We start from the raw sequence: 25698 nt of genomic DNA, 5'->3' as shown, positions 1-25698 counted from the left end.
ATGCTAAGGTTGTGCATTTGGGGATGGAGTCTTGACAAAATGAAGACTGCATTCTCTGCTCTCTGTGATTAAGCATCCCAGCACGGAGAAGGGAGTTTAAATCCCAATTTCAACTGAAATTTTGGAAAGCACACCCTACAGATCTCAGATAGGCCCTCCCAATGAGGATGGTTGATAGGGAGAAATATTCTCCTTGGTTACCAGGCCCAGAAGATGCTGATCAGGTGGTAGCTAAGCCTATGAGCTTGAAAATTGTTACTCAGACGCTGGAACAGAATTGTGTACGCTGGGCAGTTAGTGGTAAGGTAGAAACTGAAGTTATTTTAGTACTTGTGGGCCTGCTATACAGCAGCATTAGTTGCATGGGAAATTGCTTAGGTTTGAGTCAAGAAGTGTGTCTGTTACTTGTACTTAGAACTCAAACAAACCTGATGCTCTTCTCATAATGGCCTCTGCTTATTGGTCCAAGTGCATGACAGCTATCATTTGTTTGTCAGTGTGGAAATCGCCTGGGGAGATGATGACAATGGGTTGCAGTTATGCCAGAGTATGTACAAATTCCCAGTTCCGTAAGTTGTCCCACCAGAAAACTCGCTCTGCTATTTGCTTTTCCCTGGATAGTCCCAGGTTTCAAGCCTTTCTTTAGTGTTTTCTGCTAGAGCCTTGCATTTCTTTATTGTAAATACACTTTCATTCAGGTTTTATTAGGTTGAAAACTATTCTCATTTGACTTATTCTTGGAACCAGTTCCCCCACCCCCAGGACTTTTTTTTTTATCCTGCCTTGACAAATGACCAGTTCCTATTATATATCTTGATGGGATTGGGGCTGGTCCTTCAAAAAGGTCTCAATTATCCACAGAAAACTGGCTTTGTACCTCTCTCATGGTTAGGATCACTAAGGGGGAACCTTTGTTTGAAATCATATATAGGCTTTTGTGTCTGGGGTGACTGGAAGCTCAGTGGGTAATTTGAAGTTTTTAAGTGGCGATTGCCTAGTTTATCAAATCCGACCTACTCTCCTGGTCTTCAGGGTACTTTGTGATCTGGCCAGAACTGAACTGTCCAACCTTATGTCCCTCTACTGATCAGGACTTCTACTGCCTTCTCTGTTCAGACTCATCTCTTTAGCGTTTTTCATGCCTTCTTTCCCAGATCCTGGAATGCCTCTCCTTCCCAATCCAAATGATACTCACCCATCCTTCAAAATTCAGGGCAAGTGTTAATTTCCACCTGAAATCCCTGACCCCTCTAGCCTGGGGTAATAGCACCAACCTTCTAGGACTGTTTGAGGGTAAAAGGAGATATTTGCAAAGTGCTTTGCAAACTTTAAAGCTCAATATAAATGTTAGGTATTATTATTATTATTGTGCCCCTTAAATTTTTGCTCCTCTAAGATAAAGCGATTTTTCAGATGGCCTGTTTTCTAGTCATCTCACCATCCTGGCCAGCCTCGTCTAGAGTTATTCAAATAAGTATTTTGTGATAGATCAAGAATATGGAAATGGCTGCAAGGTTTGGGAGTCTCTCTCAAACACTAAGATACCAGTGGCTTAAAAAGCCTAAGGAAAATGATGACTCTTGGAGAGCCACTGTTAACTTCAACTTCAGGTAGACTAATGCCTCATTTACAAGGCTGAGGCAGGACAGGTGAAGTCACGTTGCCCAAAGCCAAATGTCTTATTATTAGCAAACAGAGAAGAATCTAGGTCTGCTTTCTCCCCGGGCCATTGCTTTCACTACTCCCCCTATGGTAACTACCCATGGGGACTAGGATGTAGTGTGCTCCCCTACACGGACACCCCTCCCAGTCCAACTTCCCAAATTGATGGTGTTTATGTTGGGAACATTTTTCTGACGTCTGGCTCTGTCAAAACTAATTTTAGCATTTCTAAAGCTTGGTAAAAATACAGCCTCATTACTTTGATGTCAGAACATAGTTTACTATTAGTATATTCTGGGGTTTATCATTTTAGTCATGTTTAACACGGCTACACCAGGCATGCACTATTAAATCTGGCTTATTTTACATTCCTGTCCGGAATTATTTATTTGTAACAATTTCCTCTCTATCAAAAGACACAGCTAATGCTGCGTTTTAATGTGTTATTTACACACAAAATAACCTATTTACAACTCAGTATGCGCCGGAGGGAGAATAGATGGGGCTCAGCTCCCTCCGTTCTGTTATATCGGAGTTTAACAATCTGGATTGCTAATAGAACCATTTATCATGGGGTGGTAATTTATTTTATGTTAGTGGCCCAGGTCTCACTGCCTCTGATCTATGGAAATACTTGTATATAATGAAGTCAAACAAGTCACTTGGTGTGAATGCGGGAAGTCCTGAGGTAGGCCAAGAGGAATTCCAAGGCTAGTACATCTTTTCTACATAAATGGGTGGGCTTTATGAAAGGCACTAAACTTCATAGTTCTGTACGTCTGGTCAGGGCCAAGAGTCAGTGCCAAGGGACTACTTTGGACAGAGGCAATAGAAAATCCGTGTGACTTAGGTTAAAGCTTGATTTAACTTAGCATTTCCTTGGAAGGCATAGACTGGGAGATGTGAGTGGGGCAGAGGAAGGTATAAATGGGATAAGCACGGGATGAGGCTCAATGGACCCTGCCTGCTTCTACAGTAATTCACTTTGGTCAAGACCTTCCTAGTGCCTTTTGAAGCGTTGGAAGATATGGAGAATTAGTCAGTCAAGAAATGCTTACAGTTTATAAGGAAGGAGAGATGGGTAAAGGGTGAGATGGATGATCAGGAAAATTTTAATAGATGAGATAGGGTTTGAGATAAGGGTCATAGGATCATAAACTTGAAGCTGAAAGGGGGAATCTAGCCCAGCCCTCCCAATTTTAGAGAGGAGACACTGAGGCCTAGACCTCACACATTATGAACCGACTTTGAAGCTTGGGTAGGAGGGAAGAGAGCACTAGGGGGAGGGAAATCATGGGAACCAAGGTACAGAGCCCATCAGGTAAGACAGTTAACCTCTCTAGACCTCAGTTTCCTCACCTGTCAAATGGAGCGTTTAGAATAGATAATGTCTGAGGTCCTTTCTAACCTTAAATCTATAATGTTATGACTGTTCTTACAGGAGGGAGGGGAATAACAAACTGGGTGATCCCTCAATCTAACTCTGCTAACTTGGGGATGCTTTTCAGTTGCATTCTTCTAACATTTATTTAGCACCTGCTGTGTGCAAAGCACTGAGTTAGGTGTGAGGGGAAGCATTTCAATAAAACACAGTATTCCTTGTCTTCTTAGAGAATATAGTCTGGTACGATGATAGAATGTATATCAGGATAACTATGCTAATTTTATAAAAACCACATAAGTGAATTGTTGAAGCACAGATAAATATGCTACGTGAGGTCCTGGAGGGGAAAGTTTGTTACTGACTCTCCCTAGGGAATTAGGTAATACAGCTTCCAGTAAGAAATGGCAGGTGCATGGAGCTTTTAAAGATGTATCGGAATTCAATACATAAAGAAGTGGATTAGGATATTTCAGGCTTAGGGAACAATGAAAGCAAAGGAATGGAGGCTGCAAAGTTCAGGTCATCTTTAGAGTAGAGAGTAGTCCAATTGGCTAGAGCACAGAATACATGGAAGGAACCAATATGAAATCAAGATGGAAAGGTGATGTGGGGACATATGGCCTAGGACTTGACTGCCAGGTGAAGAAGTCTGGACTTTACTAAGGAGACAGTTTGGGAGCAGAGGAGTGATACTAGACCATCTGTGTGTGTAGGAGATGCCAGGCTCCTCCCTCTGAGACGATCTCCGGTTTATCCTGCGTTCAGCTTGTTTGTATCTAGTTGTTTGCATGATCTCTCCCCTGTTAGACTATGAGCTCCCAGAGAGCAGGGACTGTGGGGTTGGTTGGTTTGTTTGCTTGTTTGCTTTGTTTTGTCTTTCTTTGGATCCTCAAAGTTTAGCACAGTACCTGTCACAAATTAGGAACTTAATAAATGCTTATTGATTTGATTTGACTTGACTTGTGGGCAGGGAAAGGGAAAACGGAAGGTAAGGACCTGGTTCCACCAGTGTCTGGAAAAGGCTGAAACTATCGGGAGGAAATGCCCAAGAATTAGGCCCTAGCACTCATGCTGTTTGGATTCTCTGCTTCCCTGCCTCACTTACTTCCCTGTCTGATTTATTGGGTTTTCCCCCTTGACAGCAATACAGCAGCTTAGAGGGAGTTTGCCTTTTCCTCCTGGGTGGTATGGCCAAGGTTGGGACAGGAAGGAGAGAGTTGCCAAAATGGCTTATGGGAAGGGATTTTTATCTTGGGAATGAAGCCATTGGCTCTGGGAGACCTGCATTAATCAGACATAACTGGGGTTTTGCCACTGGTTACTGTAGGTGCAGAGCCTCTCTAATTCTGTGTTTGTGAGCAAACTGGAAGTTTCAAACCACTCAGGTGGCTAAAGTTCCTAGATCAGATGAGGGATTCATTTGCAATGCCTTATTATTTTTTCCCTCATCTCCATAGAACAGGAGTACTTTGGAGAATATTTAGGTATGATCTTGTAGTGAGAGAGAAGAATGATATGGAACAGGGACTCAACCTTTTTTGTGTCTGAGACCCCTTTGGAATTCTAGTGAAGTTATGGACTCCTCAGAATAATTTTTAACGAATAAAATAAAGAGGATTACAAAGGAAACTGATTATATTGAAATAAAGATATAATTTTTTCCCATTCAAGTTCATAGGCCCCTTGCCTTTGAAATCTCTCCACACACCTCTTAGAAATCTTTGTACCCCTGACTAAGAACCTCTGGTCTAGAAGATGGCCTCTTAAGTTCTTAGAGTAACCCAGGAGGACCCACAATCTGGCCTTATACCAAAATAGTGGGCCGCAGAGAGCATTGAATCTGGAGTCAGAAAACCCATATTAGAATCCTGGCTTATCTACTTACCTTGGGCAAATTCCCTTGTGACCTCGGGCAAATCTCTCTTCTCTGAACCTCACTTTCTTCATTTGTTAAAAAAAAAAAAAGAAAGAAAAAAAAGAAAAACAAAAGTGATTGGACTTTGATCTGTGAGGAACCTTCCAGGTTTATATTCTATGATCCTATGGTGGTATGATCTGAGAGGCTCCAGAAAACTCACTATTCTTCAAAATATCTTCCTCGCTCAGGGGCCTGCTACACCACTGTTTGGCAATAATGCCTTTGTATTAAGCAGGGCCTCTTCCAAGGTCCTTGTTTAAAAATGCAGATACTGTGGAAAGGAAGGATATACTGAGGGGGTAGCTAGGTGGTGCAGTGGATAGAGCACCAGCCCTGAAGTCAGGAGGACCTGAGTTCAAATGTGACCTCTGTATACACTTACTAGCTGTGTGACCTGGGCAAGTCACTTAACCCCTTATTGCCTCACCAAAAAAACCCAAAACAAAACAAAAAGGATATACTGAAAAGATGGGAAAGGGCCCCTAAAGGAGAGATGGAAAGGACCAAAGATAAACTGTCTGTTTTACAACTTTGCCAAAGGCTGGCCTCAGCAATACTGTTGTGGCAAGTGTACCACAGTACCTGTGTGTCTCAAGCCTCCCTCCTCTGCATTGGGAAGGCATGGTCTTTTCACTGGCTAGCCTTGTGGACAATTTCACAGAGATGAGGGCAGTTTGGAGCACTGGAGTGGATCTGCCTGCCTTTAATGATCTTGGGCAAATCAGTCATGCTTCGGGCATTTATTAAGCACCACCTATGTCCCAAGTGGGGTGTCTTGTTTGAGAAACAGCAGGAACCCAGTGTCCCTGGATTGAAGAATACGTAGAAGGGATTTTTCTGAGTTTTATTTTTCTCATCTGCAACATGTGGGGGTTGAATTAGTTGATCTTTGAGGTCCCTCCAGATCTAAAACTTGGTGCCACACTCCACTCAAGTGTATGCATCAAAAATTCTGGAAGTTTTCATCTGATATGTGCCCAAGACCTCCTGGGAATGAATGTGACATCAATTTGTGTCTCTGGGGCAGCCAGACAAGAGCAGTACCTCCCACCAAACCGCAACAGTGCAGACAACGCTCAGCTGGCCAGACTCATTCTTTTTCTAACTTTGGTTTGACTATATAAGGACAGGACTCTTGTGTTCTTGCTTCCTAGCAGGTGGACCAAAGGCAGCCAAACCCTTCTGATTCTTACTTTCCCAGAAACCCTTGCAGGCCACCCATCTTTTGGAAAATTGAAAAGGGTATCAATACTTATTTGAAGAGGGCCAGGAATTGGGAGCTACCTTCTCTCTTCCCCTTGCGAAAATCCAAAGCAGGCAATTCTGAAGGTTCCAGAAGGCTCCTAAAAATAGCCCAAGTAGAAGACCATTACTGAAAAAGTAAATAGTTACATTAAGGGAGGCAAGTTCAGGAGGCAAATTGTGTAAATCACTTTAAAGGGGAACAAGCCTCTGGTAACATCTAGTCTTTTATCACGTAGATTAAGCCTTCTTTTTGACACTAAATAATTGATTGGATCTGGCTGAATGCTTTGCAGCTGCATTTGGCCAAAACACTGGGACTCTGCTCCAGGTCAGGCAGGTGGCAGGGGGGAAATGGCCTTGAATGCCAATGCCTTCACCCTCAGGCCCAGCCACTGTGGGATAGTACTTAGGGTATGAGAGCAACCAATGATCAAATCCAGGAGCCCCCTCCTTTGAGGAATTCAGTTTTCTGGGCAGTAAAAAATCACTTTCTGCTTTTTGTTTTGATTTTTTTTTTAAATTTGAGAAACTCCTCCCCCCTCACCCCAGGTGGATTTCTGAATGTAAAGCTGGAGGCATGAAGGGCATTGTCAAAATAGGAGTGGGGAGAAAAATGAGAAATTGGTCATCGCCATCATTACCACCTCAGTGGTCCAGTGGAAAGAATGGTGACTTTGGATTCATGGACTTGAGTTCCAGTCCCTGGCTTTGCTACTTTCTACCTCTGTGATCTTGAGAAAATGGCAACCTTTATAGGCCTCAGTGTCTTCGTCTGTAAAAAGAGAGGGTTGGATTAGATGGCCTTAAAGACCTTTCCAGTACTATCTAAGATCCAGTGATCCTCATCATAGCCCACATTTGTACATAGCTTCTTATCATGATCTGATTTGGATTTGGCCTCCAGGGTCTCTTCCAAGTCTCCATCTATGGTCCCGTGATTGTATATCCCATGAACCCTTTTAAGTAGGAACAATCGTGATCCTCATTTTATGGATGAGGAAACTGAAGGTCAGAGAAATGGAGTAGGGTCCCAGTGACAGAGCTGGACCTTGAACCCAGATCTTTTGACTCCAAGACGAAAGCACTTGTCACTTCATATAGCTACCACTTTCATAGGAAGGAAGAAAGGAAAGAAGCATTTTTAAAGTGCATGCTAAGTGTCAGGCACTGTGTTAAATACTGAACAAATATTATCACATTTGATCCTCATAACAATTGTGGGAGGGAGGTGCTATTGTTATCCCCATTTTACAGTTGAGGAAACTGAGGCAGACAGTGGTAAAGTGATTTGCCCAGGATTGCGACAGTAGTAAATATCTGAGGCTGGATTTGAATTCAGATCTTCCTGTGCCCTGTAGCTGCCTCTGTAGGAAGAGAGAGAATATTAGTCCTGCAAAGGATGGGAGAGATCACCTAATCTAGCATCCTTATTTTAGAGATATGGACATGGAGGTCCACAGGGGGGAAGTGACTTGCTATAATATCTGTTACAGTGAAGATCTAAGACCCTAGAAGTCAGGGCTCTCAATTTTAGTCCACTACCCATTTCTCCTTTTCTCTGTACTGTGGTGCATGCTGTCTCTTTGCTCTTGATGCCTTTGACATTCCATCAGTCTGTTTGGAACCCTTATTGGAGTTTTCTTGGGAGTGTGGAGGAAATATTGTCAAGTTGGAAAATTTATCTTCAATCTTCAGTTAGTCAGCATCTATTTGTTGAGTGTCCCCTGTACATGAGGTGCTGGGGATACAAAGAAGCATGTAATACATGATCCCGACTTCAGGGCTCAAATCTAGCTGTAAATAAAGGAGTTACTTATCATGGCACCAGGAGTCAAGGAAGACCTGAATTCAGATCTAGCATCAGGCACTTACTGACTGTGTGACCCTAGGCAATTCACTTAACCTCTGATTGCCTCAGTTTTCTCATCTATAAAATGAGGATAATAATACCCCTCTGGATTGTTGTGGGGATAAAATGAGATAACATTAGTAAAGTGCCTTGCAAACCTTAGAGAGCTATAGAAATACTAGCTACTATTATTATTGTTGTTATTGTTATTATTAAAATACAAATGCAAGGATTTTTTTTTTTGCTGGGGAATTTTACCTTTAGTAGTATAGCCACCATCATTGTTCAAGGCAATGCATATGTGTGAAGATTGCCACATATAACAAAGTACTATGTGAGTGCAAAGGGGAGAGGGATCCCCAGGGACTTGAGGTGACAGGAGGAACATAAGTGTAGAGGTAGAAAGACCTTAGAGAGACATCATCCCAACCCTTTTATTCTGCAAATAGGGAAACTAAGGATCAGCTTGGTCAGTGACAGAGTGGGGACTTACCACCATGTTTTTTGGTCCTAAATGTGATGCTTTTCCCACCACATCCTGCTGCCTATAGTTTGAGTTGAACTGTGAAAGAGAATTAGAGAAGACTTAAAACCTTTTAGGACTAGCCTATGGAGGGCTAAAGATTTGGGACTATTTTTTATAAACTTTGGAGAACAACAGAAAGATTCTTAGTAGGGGTGACATGATAGAAGCACGCTGTCATTCGTAGTTTTTCCCCAGCCTCTTTTTTTACTAATGAATGGACTGATGGGCAGTTCGGAAGGGCCAGCATAGCAGTGTCTGAATTAATCTGCAGCATACATTAGCAGCAGGCTGCAGGCCGTGCATCACTGTGCAGTCAGTCAATTAGTAAACTTACTGTTTACCAGGTATTGTGCTAAGTGCTGAGGATATAAAGAAAAGAAAAACAAGGGCCTTACCCTCCACGAGCTCACATTCTAGTGAAGGGGAGACATTATATGCATACAAACATACATACATACACATATATATGTGTATGTGTTTATTATATATGGCATATTTATTGTATTATATACATATTTGTTGTATAGTATTATTTATATATTTATTATGTATATGGTTGTATATATGTGTAGGTATTTATTATATTGTATATGTATATAATACTTATGTATATGTATGTGTGTACAGCTAGGTGGCACAGTGGATATATTGCCAGCCCTGGAGTCAGAAAGACTCATCTTCCTGAGTTCAAGTCTGGCCTCAGACATTTACTAGCTTTGTAACCCTGGGTACGTCACTTAACCCCTAGTTGCTTTAGTTCCTCGTCTGTAAAATGAGCTAAAGAAAAAAATGATAAACCACTCCAGTATCTTTGCCAGGAAAACCCCAGTGGGGTCATGTAGAGTCAGACACAACTGAAATGACTGAACAACAGTACATCAGTACACATGTGTGTACATGCATGCGTGTATATACACACATACACATATATGTATATACACACATAAGCATACACACAGAGGGGTATGTGTATCTTTGCCAAGAAAACTGCAAATGGGGTTGCGAAAAGTCAGACACTACTGAGATGACCGAACAACAGTATATATGTTTATTTATACATGCACATGCATTATGTATTTACACATGTATATGCATATACACACACTGAGGCTGTGTGTGTGTGTGTGTGTGTGTGTGTGATATAAATGGAAAGTAATCTTAGAGGGAAGTCACTAGCACCTGGGGAGACCAAGAAAGGCCCCCCTAAGAAGGTAGAATTTGAGCAAAGTCTTGAAAGGAAGCCAGGAAAGCTAGGTATGGAATATAGCCAACATAAAGGAACAAAGACGGGAGATAGAGTGTCACGTGCAAGGAACAAAAAGATGGCCAGAGTGGCTGGATTGTAGAATATGTGGAGAGTAAAGTATAAGAAAACTGGAAAGGTGGGAAGGGGCCAGGTTGTGAATTTGTCTTTGAAAGCCAAAGAGATATTATACATTTGATTCTGGAGGCAATATGGAGCTGGTGAAGTTTATTGAATAGGAGGTTGACATGGTAGAACCTATGCTTTAGGGGGAAAAAATTATCTTTGGCAGCTAAGGGGAGGATGGAATGGAGTGGGAAGAGACGAGGCAGGGAGACCAACCAGAAGGCTTTACCAAGAGTCCCGGCATGAGGTGATAAGGGACTTTGTCATAGTGGGAGTAGCCATGACTGGAGAGAAGGGGTTGTATAGAAGAGATATAGGTCAAAAATTGTGAAAATATTCTGGTTGCCCTATGTGCCAGGTTGACTTGCACCCAATTGAATCCCCCAATAATAAATAATACATCCCCCAAACTTCAGAAGTATGTCCTGGCTTGAAATCTTTGATTTGTTTTCAGAAATATATATTAATGTATTTTACAACATACAGATTATATATATTAATGTGGCCTCTGCCTTCCTCCTTTAGGATGGAAAGCTTTTTTTAGACAGTTCCAAGCTTTGCAAACTCTTCCAAAATGCCCAAAATGGGTTAGTCAAAAAAATAAATACAAGTTGAAGCCCAAAGTACTACCAACTCAATTTGGTTAAACAATAATAGATCTCCTTCCCAAGACAGAATTTCTTGAGTTTCATTTTCAGTATCAATACAGGGCAGTTTTGAGCTGAGGGACTTGTTCCTCTACTTTTGGTTTGTATGATAAACAAAACCAAGCACCTTTGGAGAGGGTTATTTGTGATGGGATTCCGGAAGTGGTGACAGAGCTGGGATTATAATGACGTTCTGGGAGGGGGCGATTGCAGTGGGATTCTGGAGGAAGAGTACTGTGGGATTTCAGAAGAAAATTAGAGTAATAAGAGTCTAGAGAGGAGTGATGGGAGGGATTTCAGTGTAATTCTTATGGAGGGTTGAATTGGGATTCTGGCAAACTATTTGAATTCTGGATTGAAACTTCAATGCAGAATTATAGAATGATATTTTGGAAGTATCTGACTCATAATTTATAATACTAGCTCAAGGTATTGGCTATTTGGAGGGCTAGATTAGAAATTAAGAAAATGTTTTTCTTTTCCAGGACATCGCTACTTTCCTAAGTGAGTACATAGTTTTGGTGGGCCCTTTCTTTCTGTGTGATGGCCTAAGAGCCTGTCTCAGTTTTAAATTTAATTCCACAAATGAAAACAGATGCTGCATATCTTCATGTCATAAGAAGATTTAAAAATTATGTTATGTTAAATTAAGTTGATTTTGAGCCATTCTCCATGTCAGTGTCATGGCTAATGCCCCTCAGTGTGCAGTTAACACTCCATTTGGTCTCAGTGATTCTTGTTGGCTAAGAATTCCAGAGGATGACTGTGATGAAGCAAAGTATCTGGTAGTTCTTTTTGTCCATACTTTTTTCATTCCAATTCCAAGGAGCTGGTTTCTCCCATCTTATTCAGTTCAACAGCATTTGTTAAGCACCCTCATTATCCAATACCTGGTATAAAGAAGAGGACTTAAGGCTCCGTGAGATATTTTGATCCAGCCTTCTAGAGGTCTGCCTTGGCTTTACCTTGTAGCCCTTAGTTACTCTACTGAGTCATTTGGCAAGTACCAAACTTTTTTGGTTCCCTTTGTTTATTTTAGGACATAGATTTAGAACCAGAAGGGATCTCATCTAGCCCAGCATCTTCATTTTATGGATAAGGAAACTGAGATAGGTAAAGTTGGCCAGAGTCATCAAGCTAGCAGTAAGTGGCAGAGCCAGTATGAAAATCCTTGGTCCTCTTGATTTTAAATCCTGTGCTTTCTTCACTGTGTACTACTTCACCTTGCTGTCAGCCTGGCTTTGAGATTCTCCCAGCTTACCATGGTTAGTTCTTGAATAGGAGACACACAGACGCTCATTGACATCATATTCAAAGCCTTTCAATCTTAGAAGGACCTTGCAGAGTTTGCATTCTGCTAAGATATCCTTGAAGAACCCAGGATCAATCTTACATTGTGATAAGTTTTCAGAGTAGGTTTTAGTGCAGAAAGGCAGTTATACTATCATAATTAAAAGTTGAAAAATTATACAGTACTTTATACATTATACCGTGTCTTTGGGTAGGTGGAAGGGCAAAGTGACATTCTTTTAATGTTTATCTGTATTAAATGTTTAGTGAAAAAAAAATTGTTAAACTAAGCAATTCTAAGACTAAATATAAATGTTTGCTTTCCAAAATAAATCCAGGGTTAAATATATACCATACATGTTCTCAAGGGCCTTGGATGATAGAAAAATCCATCTTTAAATCATAAGGAGAATATTGAATCAACAAACATTTATTAAGCACTTGTTATACTAGTCATCTGGGATCTTGAAGAAGCAAAAAGCTGAAGAATCATCAAATTTCAGAGCAGGAAGGGGTGGTAGAGATCTCCTAGTCTAGTCCAACCTACTTGTTTTATGGCTGAAGAAATTGGTATTCAGAGAAATGAAGGGACACTTGCCCAAGGATATGAAGCAGATTGGAACCTGGACCAGCAATAGAACCCCCATTTCCTTACTCCTAACCTAGTATTCATTCCAAACCCTGCCCCTGCTTTACTGTTTCTGCATGCTAACTGTGTGCAAGGGGCTCCTTGAGAGTATAGCACATGCACATAAAAATAAAATTAGTATTACAAGGTTGCTCATGCTGAGTACCACAAAAATGGTAAAATTATAATAGGTGCTGTTGCCTTCTGGAGAAAGGAGCCATTGCTGAGGGTCAGGGGAATTAGGGAAGGCTTCAGGAAGGAGGTTAAGACTTGAGCTGCTCTTTGAAGGAAGTATAGGATTTTAAGTAGTGAAGAGGCGGAGTCTGTGCATGCAAAGAGTAGAGAATACAAAGCCACAGAGCTTTGAATACCTGTGATGTGTTCCGGAAATGTGGTGGAAGGGAAGATTTGGAGAAGGGGGGGTGGGGGGAGTCAGGCCAGAGATGAGAGGTGAGGCCAAACTCTGAAGGGCCTCCAGGGGCAGGTGAAGCAGTTTGTCCTCTTTCTTGTAGACAATGGAGAGGTATTGAAGATTTTAGAGCTGGCTGTATTTATTGAGGCAGAACAGGGCTTGAGGAATATTATTCTGGCAATACTGCTCCAGATGGATTGGAGAATGTCTTATGGGATGAGTGGTGTAATATATTGAAGCCCTGCTTAGGATCACAAGCCATGAACCCCTCTTTGTACCAAGCATAAGTGGGACATGTGAAATATGATGACATCTTATTTGTCCAATTCAGAAACAGGCAGCAGAGTTGCTGTGGGGCTATAATAATGCTAATGCTAACCGTGATAATAATGACAACAATAATTATAATGATAATATTTGATTTAAAGTGCCTTGTTTCCTTCTACAAACTCAGATGTGTTACCCTGGCAGCATTTCTGAGAGCTATGGCAGCAACAGGTAAAAATCATGCCCCAGACACCTTAGTAGGATGAAGTAGCTGTAGCATTTGAATTCATTGTGCCATGTAGCTATTCAAAGAACATCACCTGAATTTTCAACATATCCTCAATATTACTCATGGATTGAGGATGGAGAAGATCTGGCCTAAATGGACAATTTAAAGTATTGAGTCTTGGTATAAAAGTAAAGAAATTGTGTTTCTTTGGTCTGGAAAAATGAAGGAATGAAGAGTATGAACAAAAATTTGGCCCCAGATACAAGGACACAAGAACTATCCTCCCTCTCCCTATGAAGCATGAAAAAGGTAATTTTAGGAGCCCCAACCCCTCATAAAGAGAGGGGGGAGAGTTTTTACATGCCAGGGAATAAATTGTATTCTTCTAAGAAGTGATAGTCAGAAAACATAAATAAGTTCAAAAAGGGGTTTTGATCAATTTGCAGATGACAGATTCATGACAGGCTACTAACCTAAATTCGTCATGATGCTGTCTGTGTAAACCTACTTCTTCTTGTTCCGTCTTGTTCATCATTCTCTGTGTAAGGGTCTCTTTCTTCTGCAGTCAGAGTAAGTCTGAATTTTCAGCCTTTAGGTTGACTTTCCAAATCCCTAATCTTTTGAGGCTATTCTGATTGAGTTTTCTCCTTTCCCATCATTGTCCCTATTTACTTAAAAAGTAAATTGCATATCTAGACAGAAACACCAAACACTTCAGAATATATCCTATGATCCCTATTCACTAGGGTACTATGGAAAGAACATCAGTTAGGAATTGGAGATTGAGATACTAGTTCTGGGCTTAGTATGTTTTAGAGATAGGGGCAGTGATTAAGCCTGGGACAACATTGTTGTTGAACTCTCAGGTGGGGAAAGTTCTTCTACCAATGTAGGTCAGCAATGTATCTGAAACACACAATCTGAGAGAGTTACCTAGAAAGTGCTATCAAACTCAGATAGAAGCAGAGGCCACTAAACCATATATAAGCAGCCCAGCAGGACACATACTGACTTAGTTTTAAAATGTAATATCTTCTGTGTTTTACTGTATTTTTGTTTGTTTTGTCAAATACTTCCCAATTATATTTTAATCTGGTTCAGGCTGCTCTCTGGAGTGTTGTGGGCCATGTTTGACGTCTCTGGTCTAACACCCCAAGAGAATAAGTCACACATGGTCACACAGCTAGTATGCATCAGAGACAGAACCTGAACCCAGGCCTTCCTGGATTCATGGCCAGCTGTCTTTCCACTATACCATACTGTTCTTCTGAGCATCATAAGATAACAAGGGGAAAAAAACTCACCAGGAATACTGTATTCTGGTGGCAGATGGTACATTACGTATTCCCATTTTGTAGGAAGGAAAATAGAGTCTCAGAGTTGCATGATTTGCTCCAGGTTACAAAGCCGGGCTTGAATACTGCTTCTCTGATTCTAAATTTAGTATTCTTCTCACCACATCATGCTGCCTCTCATAGATAATACTTCTAAAAGAACTTCTTAGAGTAGAAAGCACTATACGAATGCAAGGGATTAAAACTCATCTGGTTCACAGCCTGAATTTCAGCCACCCTGAATGAATTTCCTGACAGCCAGGATAGTTAAATGTTATTATAGTGGACTCCCAGAGAAGGAAAGGTCTAGACTCCCTCGATACCCTTAAAAGCAGTCTTGATGCCATACTGTCTCTCTCTGTAAGGTCTCTTTCATTTTTATTGTAGGCTGGGGGATGGATGACAAGACCTCTACAAGACCTATCCAACAGGGTTTCCATAAATGGAAGCATTTAATGAGAAGTTGGTGCACGGTGTTCAGGATAAACAAAAGAATATCCTGTTCACGTGTATGGCATCCATATGTGTCCTTGAGCATTCTGTTCTTCGAGACTTCCCAGCTGCCCGAGTCAGGGACATTGTTATCCTATTCAGCTCAGCTGTTAGAATGAAGGAGAAAAAACAAAATACCTATAAGTTGCCAACACTGCTTCTGTTAAAAAACTTAGATGATAATTTGTAAGTTGTTTTGCACATCATTTAAAAATAAATTTTTATTGGTATCTTTTGTTTTTCATAGCCTAGACGATTTCCCTCTGTATCTTTACCCTTCACCTCCCAGAGAGCCATCCCTCACAACAAACATTTTAATAATTATATTTCAGTATTTTAATTGATTTCCCTTGTAGTCCTTTGTATTTTATTTTGTGCATTTAAATCATTCTGAGAAGTGGTCATAGGCTTCACCATACTACCAAAGGAGTCTATGATACAAAGAACTCCTTCATTAAATGGCACCTAAGGTCCCTTCAAACTCTTAATTTGTGATCCCATAATCTCAACACAATGATGGTCAATGAAGTTTGTCTTCAGTGATTCCTGCATGAGATAGTAAGTTTTGAATCTCTTTCCTTTGCAGGAAAAAGGTGTCTGGGAAACATTACCTGCAGGACCACAATTGATACTGTGGTTGAACCCAGACAGTTTTCCAAAATGAGCTAGCCTAAATGGAATGGGGAGTGAATGTTGTTGTTAGATGTGAGGGAAGATATAAAGCAGTTTGCTGATTAAAATAAACTGGTAGTGCTTGGGAGGTAAAGACCAGAGACACAGGTTCATTTTGATATTTATAGGTGACAACCATTCTGTAAAACGATTTAGAATTGTGCAAATGAAGTGAAAAAATTCCACTTTGATATACCTTTTGTTACTTTTGAGCAGAGAGTGTGTTCTTTAAGCCCATTCCCCTAAGAGGACACTGACAAAAAGAAAGGTTCCATATACACACCTCAAATACTTACAGTGGCACTTTTTGTGGTAGCAAAGAAAGGGAAGCAAAGTAGATGCCCATCAACTAGAGAATAGCTGAATAAACAAATAGGGGTAAGTGAATCTAAAATTCACAGACCACAGGTTAAGAACCCAATTAATCCAACCTTTTCCAGCTCGGCTTTTTTCTTTTCCATGATTTCACAGAATTAATGCTCAAGAAATGATTGCCCTGGAGAATATGGTAAATTGAGCCAATTTCCCTGGAAACCCATGTTGAGTAGTGACTTGGGGGGGCAGTCAATGAAAGAGATGAGGAAACTCTACCAGCTAGTAGATATAATTAGCATGAAGGTATACCTTCACCAAAGTAAAGTATGGGACTGTCCTTTCTCAATTCCACATGAACCCTTCTGGCTGCTCTTTTGTTGACTTTTCCCCCCTTTAATGATTCCAGACATGGGTTACTATGATATTGGTGGTTGTTATTTTAACCCAATTTCACCCTTAGCAAAATGGTGGAAGGAGGCCTCGGGACAGGGGAGATATGTTCTCACACAGGCTCTACACTTCCTAATGAGACCCCCCAGTCTCCAAATCCCCTAGGGATGATGACCGTAATGGTGACATTCTTTAAAATCCTAGTACTTGAATGATTTTTAAAAAGATACCTCACTTACCTGATAGTCTCTTACCTAGTGAGCTCAGTTATGTGAAACAACAGATTAGAACCTGCAATTTCAGCACAACAGATTTCTTTTTTTTTTTTTTTAATCTAGGGGTTTTTTTTGTTGTTGTTTTTGGTGAGGCAGTCAGGATTAAGTGACTTGCCCAGGGTCACTTGCCCAGAGCTCCTGACTCCAAGGCCAGAGCTCTATCCACTTTGCCACCTAGCTGCCCTACAACAGGTTACTTTTGAGAAGCCTTGAAAATAGTTATCAAAAAGCTCATGCATTTGACTAGCAGGAGAAAACCCTTGAGGTCTTCAACAGTTCCTAGAGAGGTAGCCTACAGGGAGCTAGGTGGTGCAGTGGATAAAGTGCCGAGCCTGGAGTCAGGAAGACTCATCTTCTTGAGTTCAAATCTGGCCTTAGACATTTACTGTGTGACCCTGGGCAAGTCACTTAACTCTGTTTGCCTCAGTTTTTCATCTGTAAAATGAGCTGGAGAAGGAAATGGCAAACCACTTCAGTATCTTTGCCAAGAAAACCCCAAATGGGGTCATGAAGAGTCAGATAGGACTGTAACAATTGGACAAGAAGAGGTACCATGGCCTGGCAGATCTGGAATCAAGAGACTGGAGTTTGAATCCTACCTCAGAAAATTTTTAGCTGTGTGATCATGGGCATATCCTCTAACCTCTTTAAGCCTTAGTTTCCTCATCTCTAAAAGGGGAAGGATAAGATTTGTATCACCTAACTGTTATCAAGAATTGTTGTGGAGAAAGTAATTTGAAAACCTTAAAGTGCTATACAAATGTGAAATATTATTATCCATTCCTATTTTGGATGCATTGCTCAAAAGCCTGGTCATTTGCTTTCTCTACCAGCAGCAGATTAGAATCGGCATAAGTAGCATTGTGGCTTAGTAGAAAAGGGAGTGGAATCTGAAATCACAAGGAATGGATTTGAAACCTGGCTCAACCACTTTGCTGTGTGACCTTGAGCAATCTACCATCCCTCTCTGAGCTTTCATTTATTAATCTATGAAATGAAGACAGGACTGGTTTTTGCTACCAAACAATAAAGCTTGTATCAAGATCATATTAGTATATATAAAATTCTTTGTAAACTGTCAAGTATTTACAAATGTAAATGGTTGTATAACCTCAGACAAATCATTTCACTTCTCTGAGAATGTTTCCTTCTTATGGAAATTAAAACCTGTACTACCTGCCTCACAGTATTGATGAAAGGAAACTACTGTAAACTTCAATGCACTGTGGAGATGTGAGCTGTTATCTTGACGTTATCAAGAAAAGTATGTCCAGTAGTTAGTGAACAAGCATTTATTAAGTGCTTACTATGTGCTGGAGATACAAAGAAAGGCCAAAAAAAAAAAAAGTCCCTGCTCTCATGGAGCTCACGCTGGCATGGAGGAGACAACGTGCAAAGAACTTCGTACAAACAAGCTCTGTGAGGGATTGATTGGAGATAATCAATGGAGGGAAGGCATTCATATCTAGGGGGATCAGGAAAGGCTTCTCTTAGAAGATGGGATTTTAGCTGGGACTTGAAGAAAGCTAGAAAGGAAATGGATATTAGAAGGGAAGGTATTCCAGGTATGGGAGACAGCCTATGAAAATGCTCAGTCTGGATATGGAATTTCTTATTCGGCAAACATTGAGGAGACCAGCATCACTGGACCACAAAATACTTGGGAGTGGGATGGGAGTAAGGTGTAATGAGAAGACTGGAAAAGTATGTGTGTGGGAACAGGTTGTGAAGGGCTTTGAATGCTAACAGAGGCTTTTATATTGATCTTAGAGGCAATGGGGAGCCACTGGTGTTTATTGAATAGGGGTGACATGGTCAGATCTAGGCTTGGGGAAGATTCACTTTGACAACTGAGTGGTGGGTGGACTGGAGTGGGGAGAGACCAGGAATGAAGTCCTGCACCTGAGCGGTGGTTGTGGGGGGGGGAGGGGGGAAGAGAGGGGGGAGGAGGGAGGGGGGAGAGAGAGGGGAAGAGAGAGAGGGAGAAAGGGGGGAGAGAGAAGAGGAGAGAGAGGGGGAGGGAGATGGAGAGGGAGATGGAGAGACAGGGAGAGGGAGACAGAGACAGAGATTATGCAGGGGAAATTGACAGGACTTGGCAACAGATTTGGTGAGGTGAGAGACAGTGAGTGAGAAATCAAGAATGACCCCCAAATTGGGAACCTGGGTAACTAGGAGGATGCTCTTCACATAATAGCAAAGTTTGGAAGGAGGGAGGGTTTGGGGAAAAGAAAATTGGTTCAGTTTTAGACATACCAAGCTTAAGATGTCTGTGGGGTGTGCAATTTGAGGTATCAGGTAAACACAAAATTTCTTTTGGGAAGATTACTACCCAAAACAGGAAAAAAAGAAAAGAAGTGTGGGACAGTTGGGAGATTCAGCGGATAGAGCCTTGGGCCTGAGTTCAAATCCAGTTTAAATATAATTGAGCAAGTCGCTTAACCTCTGTTTGCTTCAGTTTCCTTCTGTATAAAATGGGGATAATAAGTTGTGAGGATCGCTTATTGTATATTGTAAAATGCTTAGCACAGTGCCTGGCACATAAAAGTGCTATATAAATGTTAGTTATTATTATTGTTATTACTGTTAATAGGCATTTCCCTCCTAGTTCTGGGTCCAGTGATTTCATCTGTTTTGGGAATGCTTTGTGAAGAAACCACTTCCACTGAGGGAGATCCACTTTTCAAGAGTTTGCCTGGGCTACTTATGACTTGTTCAGGGTCACAGAGACATTTGGTACCTCAGATAGGAATTGAATCCAGGTCTTCCTGATTCTAAGGCCAAGCACTCTATCCAAACACCACATTTATCTGAAAAATTCAATCATCTGGAAGAATTTCTCTTCCCATAATTTCAGAAGCAGAGAAAGTTAACGTTGCTCGTCAGCTTCTTGAAAGCAGAACCCTTGCTATCAAGCTGTACCCAGAAAGATTCTTGATAGAAATGGTTTCATTTTCATCTTGGCTTCATTTGCTTCATCCTTAGCAAAAAAAAAAAAAAAAGGTCATTCTAATAGTGGGGGCCGTGGCAGAATCCTGGATATCCGGGACGAGACTGATTTACAACCAGTCACTAAAAATATATACAGTGAAATGAAACCCTCAGACATGGAGCCCAAGTGTGCTGACCATTGTAAAGATAAGTAACGGCTGTTATAAGATCACTTAAACCCTTACCTTTGGGATATAAAAGGGGTCTCTGCAGACAGTAAGTCTTTATCTAGAAATGTTTACTCATAAAAAAACACATTTAGAATGGTGAGGAGAAAAGCATCCCCTATTGACGGGTGGTTTTCTGCCTTTTACAGCAGATGGACTAAGGCAGGACTTTAACCTGGGCTGCAAATCACTAGTGTTGAAATGTGTAAGCCTGACTGAGGCAGAGAATGCCTGTGTGCCCATCTTCTCCCACCCCCACAACTCCTCTTTTGTTTTAGCTCAAGCCCCTCACGCTGTCTATAGCCCACATAAAGTAATCAAGAAATATTTATTTGACATAACCTACCATGCAAAGCATTGTATGGGATGTAAGGGAAAACCACAGGAGGTCTCTTCCCTTAGTGGCTTTAGAGAGAAGGTGAACACTCATGAAAAGATAACTAGCAGTATGAGACCATTGTGTGCCAAGCACCAAATAATTGGTTATAAAACTTAGATGTAGAGCTGGAAGGGGTTGTATGGGTAAATAATCAAGTTTAGACCCTTTATTTTATAGATGAGGTAACTAAAGCATACAATGTATAGATATACCTGCTATGAGAGTTCAGAGGGGAGAACCATTCCTGAACTAGGGGAGTCAAGAGAGTTTTCATGGACAAAATGGGACATAAGTTGTGCTTTAAAGGGTAAGGGAGGAGGATAATTTGCACACGGTAGGTGGTTAATAAAAATGTGTTGAATGGATGAATGCTGAGATACAGATGGGTGAAACATTTCAGGCAAAGGCTAGAGGTTAAGAATGATTGAGGTATGGCCACCCTAGTCTAGTTGGAGTTTGCATTAGATAAAAATGGGAGATAACTATTTTGCACATTTCACCAAACTGACTCCAGGTCTTTGGGGAAGCAATGCCAACTGTCAGTCTAGGGGAATGTGATAGCAGTTAGAGTCAGTCCCCTTTGGACTGCAGGACTGCATCCTGTGTTATTCTCTAAGTATTTCCTGTTATATGTCTTGTTTGACATATAGCCTCCTGACAAACCAGTGCTGCTACTTCTGGAAGTAAGGGACTAGGAAAACCATAAGCCTCTAAGTAGTCAGTGAGTCAGCCAGTAAACATTAATTAAATGTCTACCATAAGCCAGGCATCGTTTGAAGCCTTGGGGATACAAATATAAGAAGGAAATACAGTCCCTGCCTTCAAGGAGTTTATAGTCTAATGGGGAAAAACAACAAACACGAAAGGAAGCCAAAAAGCTGTAAGGGGTGTGGGGAGGATAGGGGAGAGAAGGTACCCAGTACAGGAATATTGGAGAAATCCAAAGGAGCGTGGCCAGGTGGGAAATGTAAAAACATTCTACATATATGAAAAAGTGAGGGAGTCCTATGTTTTTGTGTGTTGGTTTTTCATTTTTGGTTTTTTGCATTTGCAAAAGAGTCTCAAGTTTCAGAATAGGATGATATTTGCAAAATAGGAAGTAAGGATTCTTGGAATGCCAGGCCATTGGGTAGATATCTTGAAGGCTCAGATCACCTGCATGTCTCCTGTATTTTATGTTCCACCAGGAAAAATACTAAAGTTGCAGATTAATCCACATGCCACTTGGCACAATCCCCTTTTTTGGATGATAGGATTTAGAGAAAGGGACTTAAGACAGCATTTCAATGCCTCCATTTTGCAGATAAGCTAATTGAGGCCCAGAGAGCTGAAATGATTTATTCAAGGTCACACAGGTAGTAAGTTTCAGAGCTCAGTCTTGAACCAACTCCTGACTATATATTCTCTACTGATTTGGGAGAAAAAAATTATATTGTCAAAAATTAAAATTTCATCTAATAATGATAACCAACCTTTCTCAAATTCCTTTCTTTTTTTACAAAAAATTCTATTTAAATTTGCAATGGTTTCTTTTGTTATTTCCTGACTCCAAATTTTTTTTTTTTACAGCTTTGGAAGTTCTCATATTCTAAAAATAATTTTAAAAGCATTTTATATTTCAAACCTAAAATATGTTAAAACTTTAGGATGACTTGGAACAAATTAATAGCCTGTTTTCTGTTTTTTAAGTATTGTAATTTTGAAAAATAAGCTTTAATACAGTGTTTTTAAACATCAAAGGCTATGAGACAAGACTCTTAACAGGTTGTGGTGACTGGGTACCCTAGAGGGACTTAATTATGAGTTCCCTACCTGGGTTTCCTCCTCTAAAATACAGGTATTCCCATGGCCAAGCTAAGCCAAACATATAGACAGGGTTGCACTTGGATAAAGTAATTTCTCTCTTACTGCTGCTAAGCGTGAGAGAGAGCAAGCAGCTATTGAATTGGAGCCGAGTGATCGTGGGCCTGGGAAGCAAAGAGAGATGTGCTGCATATACCCCAAAACACATGTGTGGCAGGAGAGAAGTCAACTCCACCAGCCATAAATTATGAGCAGCCATTTGGATTTAAACAACCTCCTAGTCTCGAGCCTGTCATTTGGTGTTGCCATTTGGGTGAAGACTTCTTTCTTAAAGAAAAAAATGATTTGCCTCTCCAGGTTGCCTCTCTGAGCTAATGTGAGCAATGGTTATGATGAATGGTCTGGGCTGACCTTTCCGACTAGCAGGGACTAGTCTGTCTCTCTCTGCTTCAGGCCAAATGTCTCAGACACTTAGTGGAGACAAAGCCTGGACTAAGGCCAGGCCAGAAAAGGTTTGTCTTATTATATGTAGAAATTGGTTAAATGCTTACAGATTTGTGGGATGGGCTCTGGGAAAGTTAATGGGTCTCCCTTGCTCCTAAAAGAGGCTGGGTATCAACTCTTGATGGGAATCGAGTGCTTTGTATTCTGTTCTTTCTAGCTTGCTGTTGCACAAATACCACCCTTTTATCCATAAAATATTGAAATATGGTGGCCAGAGGGTCTCCAGTGCATTGGGTGGCTCCCCCTTGGGGGGATTTATGGCAGGCCTCAGTCAGGATGAAAAGACTCAGCCATCCACCAAGATGGAGAGCCACACTAAATGAGATCATGGCCCCACCTAACTATCACAGTGAATTGTTTATCTTGGTCTCAACTTCCCAACTAGATTTGTAAGTTCCAAAAGACCAGGCTGGACATTGAGACAGTTAATCTTGATGGATTATTTATTTCTTTATGATCTACCTCTTTCCAAGGGAGCACAGGGAGAGTGAATAAAACTCAAAAGAGTTTCATAGAACCATAGACTTTTGGAGTTGGAAGCAAATTTAGAGATTATTTAAAGCATAACCTTCCTATTTCACAGATGTGAAAAACTAAGCTCTGAGAGGAAGGTCCTCGGAGAATGGGGCACAGGAAAGAGACTCATAGCTAGGGTTCATAGAGCAGACCTAGGGTTCCCAGGACAGAGGAAGAGAAAAGGGAAACGACAAACTAATGATAAACTTTAATTCCTTCATAATTTTTTCCCAAGGCCAGTTTTACCAATGTTTATTGATAAGAACAGGAACACCATAATTTTGTAGTTCCTTATCTATACATGACTTCGTTTTGTCCTCACAACTCTGAGTACTAATAATGACAATAATAACAGTAACCAACATTTATATTGTACTTACTATGTGTGCCAGGCACACATAGTAAGTATGGTTATCTCATTTGACCCTTACAACAATCCTGGGAGGTAGGCACTATGATTATCCCCATTTTATCCCCAGATGTTTAGTAACCAGCTCTGGGAGTGGTGGAGGGGTGGAGGAATCTATCTACAGCAACACACTTTTAAATTTAACCTGCATCATTAATATTTTCTCCAACCTTTTCTAAGTGTAGACAATCAACCAAACAATAAATCAAGCCCTGATTTGTAGCGTTTGCTGATTTCCAAGGTATATTTAAATACTCACACTGAAAATTTAACAATCAGCTCTTGCTCAAACGGGCTCCAGTACACCATTGGGTATGAAAGTTATTTTACGGATAAAGACACAGAGGGGCAGAGAAGTGACACATTTTCCAAGCTTACATAGCTGGTGGAGGTGGTAAGGTCAAGTCTTTTGACTCCAAGTGCTGAATTCTTTTTATCTTTCATTCAGTGACTGTATTATTCACAAGTTTAGGTCTTCCTCATCACCTCTGTTCTGGGCACTCTTGCACAGACATAGTATTAATAAAATTTCTGAATGATAATGCTGAATTATTTCCATATAAGAGGTTTTCTAGATAATTGAAGCTTACTTTTTAAGAATAAAACTTTTTTTTAAAAAAAGAAATCAACATTTTTATAATAAACTTTGTGTTCTTCTTCAGTATGTAATCCAGAATATAATGAAATCTTTTTGTGACTCGGGCATACCATTATGAGCATCAGTGATTGTCCTGTGCTGTAATATAATTACACCTCTTGGAACTACTGCTTTGTAGAACTGTTTACCCTAACACTGAATGGCCCCGCACTACTGTCGTTTTGAATTCTTGTGTCTACCTTTCTGACTCTTGCCTTACTTTCAAGCTGTAACTTTATTTCTCACCACTGTTATTATGCTGTCTCTAATAGTTTTTCTCTTTCTAATTTGTGACTTTTGATATGGTCAGGCCTGAGAGACTAGATAACAAAACTTGTTAGAATGACAAATGGGCAAATAGGTCCTGAGTGAAGGTCTGAGGGTCCTATGAATAAAGTTCATGAACTTGATTAAGTGAACTCTTTGACAGACATTTTGTATGATTATAAGAGTTTTTTATTTCCTCTCTTGAGGTGGCTATGTAACTTTTTAGTTCAGTGACATTGTCATTGTTCCTTAGAAAGGCAGAGATAATCATCGTCAGATAATTCCAATGGACAGAATGTAGAATAACTGAGGCTCATTTCTGCATTTTTTTCTCTTTTGTGCTGGGAGAAAAAAGATGAGAATCTGTATTAGGGGTAGAAGGTTGTATATTTATCCACAAATATTTATTAAATAACCATTTTTTTTGCCTATTCACCACGAGAAAGAAAAAGAAATGTAAGACTTGATTCTTCCCTTTAAAAAAAAGTGTGTGTGTGTGTATGTGTGTGTGTGTGTGTGGTTCAAGTTATTTTCTTTGCCTAGTGAGATTATGAGCAACAGTAGGGAGAAAAATCTGGGAGATGGAGTAGATTTTGGTGGAGTGTTTTGGTATTTTGGTGGAACAAATAATTTTTTAAAATATTCACTGAGATTTCACTTAGAGGTGTTTCCAAGGCAGGCTCCCGTGACCACAAGGCACTGATTTTCTTTCAACTCGGTATGAATTCTCTCAGGATAATCAACAAATATCTATTAAGTGTCTACTACTACCAAGAGTTGTGTGAAGCTCTGGGGATACAAGAACAAAAAAAAAATGTAACCTGGCCCTTTCCCACCTTTCTAGCCTTCTGATACCGTATTTCCTCCACTCCGTGATCCAGACACAGTGGCCTTTTGGCAGTTCCTTAAACTGTGGTGCTTCATCACCCTTCTCTGTATTTTTGTGTTTGGCTATGCCCCCTGTTCCTGAAAGGCTCTGCTGCCTTCTCACTTTCACCTCCACTTTTCCCTGGCTTCCCTCTAGGTTCAGCTCAAATCCTCCTTTCTGAAGAAGGCATTTCCTGGTCTCCCTCCAACCCTCCACCCTCCCACCCTCCCTCTCATTCTCCATGCCTTTCCCT

At 40.7% G+C, this 25698-nt stretch overlaps 1 protein-coding gene across 2 annotated transcripts in view; it reads left to right on the top strand.

Annotated features, from left to right (window-relative positions):
- GLI2 (GLI family zinc finger 2) overlaps positions 1–25698 on the top strand; it is a 401830-nt gene that overhangs the window by 108256 nt on the left and 267876 nt on the right. The gene's annotated exons all lie outside the window — the stretch shown is intronic.

This window comes from Phascolarctos cinereus, unplaced genomic scaffold (assembly GCF_003287225.1).
Source record: "Phascolarctos cinereus isolate Bilbo 61053 unplaced genomic scaffold, phaCin_HiC Scaffold_726;HRSCAF=1367, whole genome shotgun sequence".
NCBI classification, from domain to species: domain Eukaryota; kingdom Metazoa; phylum Chordata; class Mammalia; order Diprotodontia; family Phascolarctidae; genus Phascolarctos; species Phascolarctos cinereus.
This window is presented reverse-complemented; position numbering and strand designations above follow the sequence as displayed.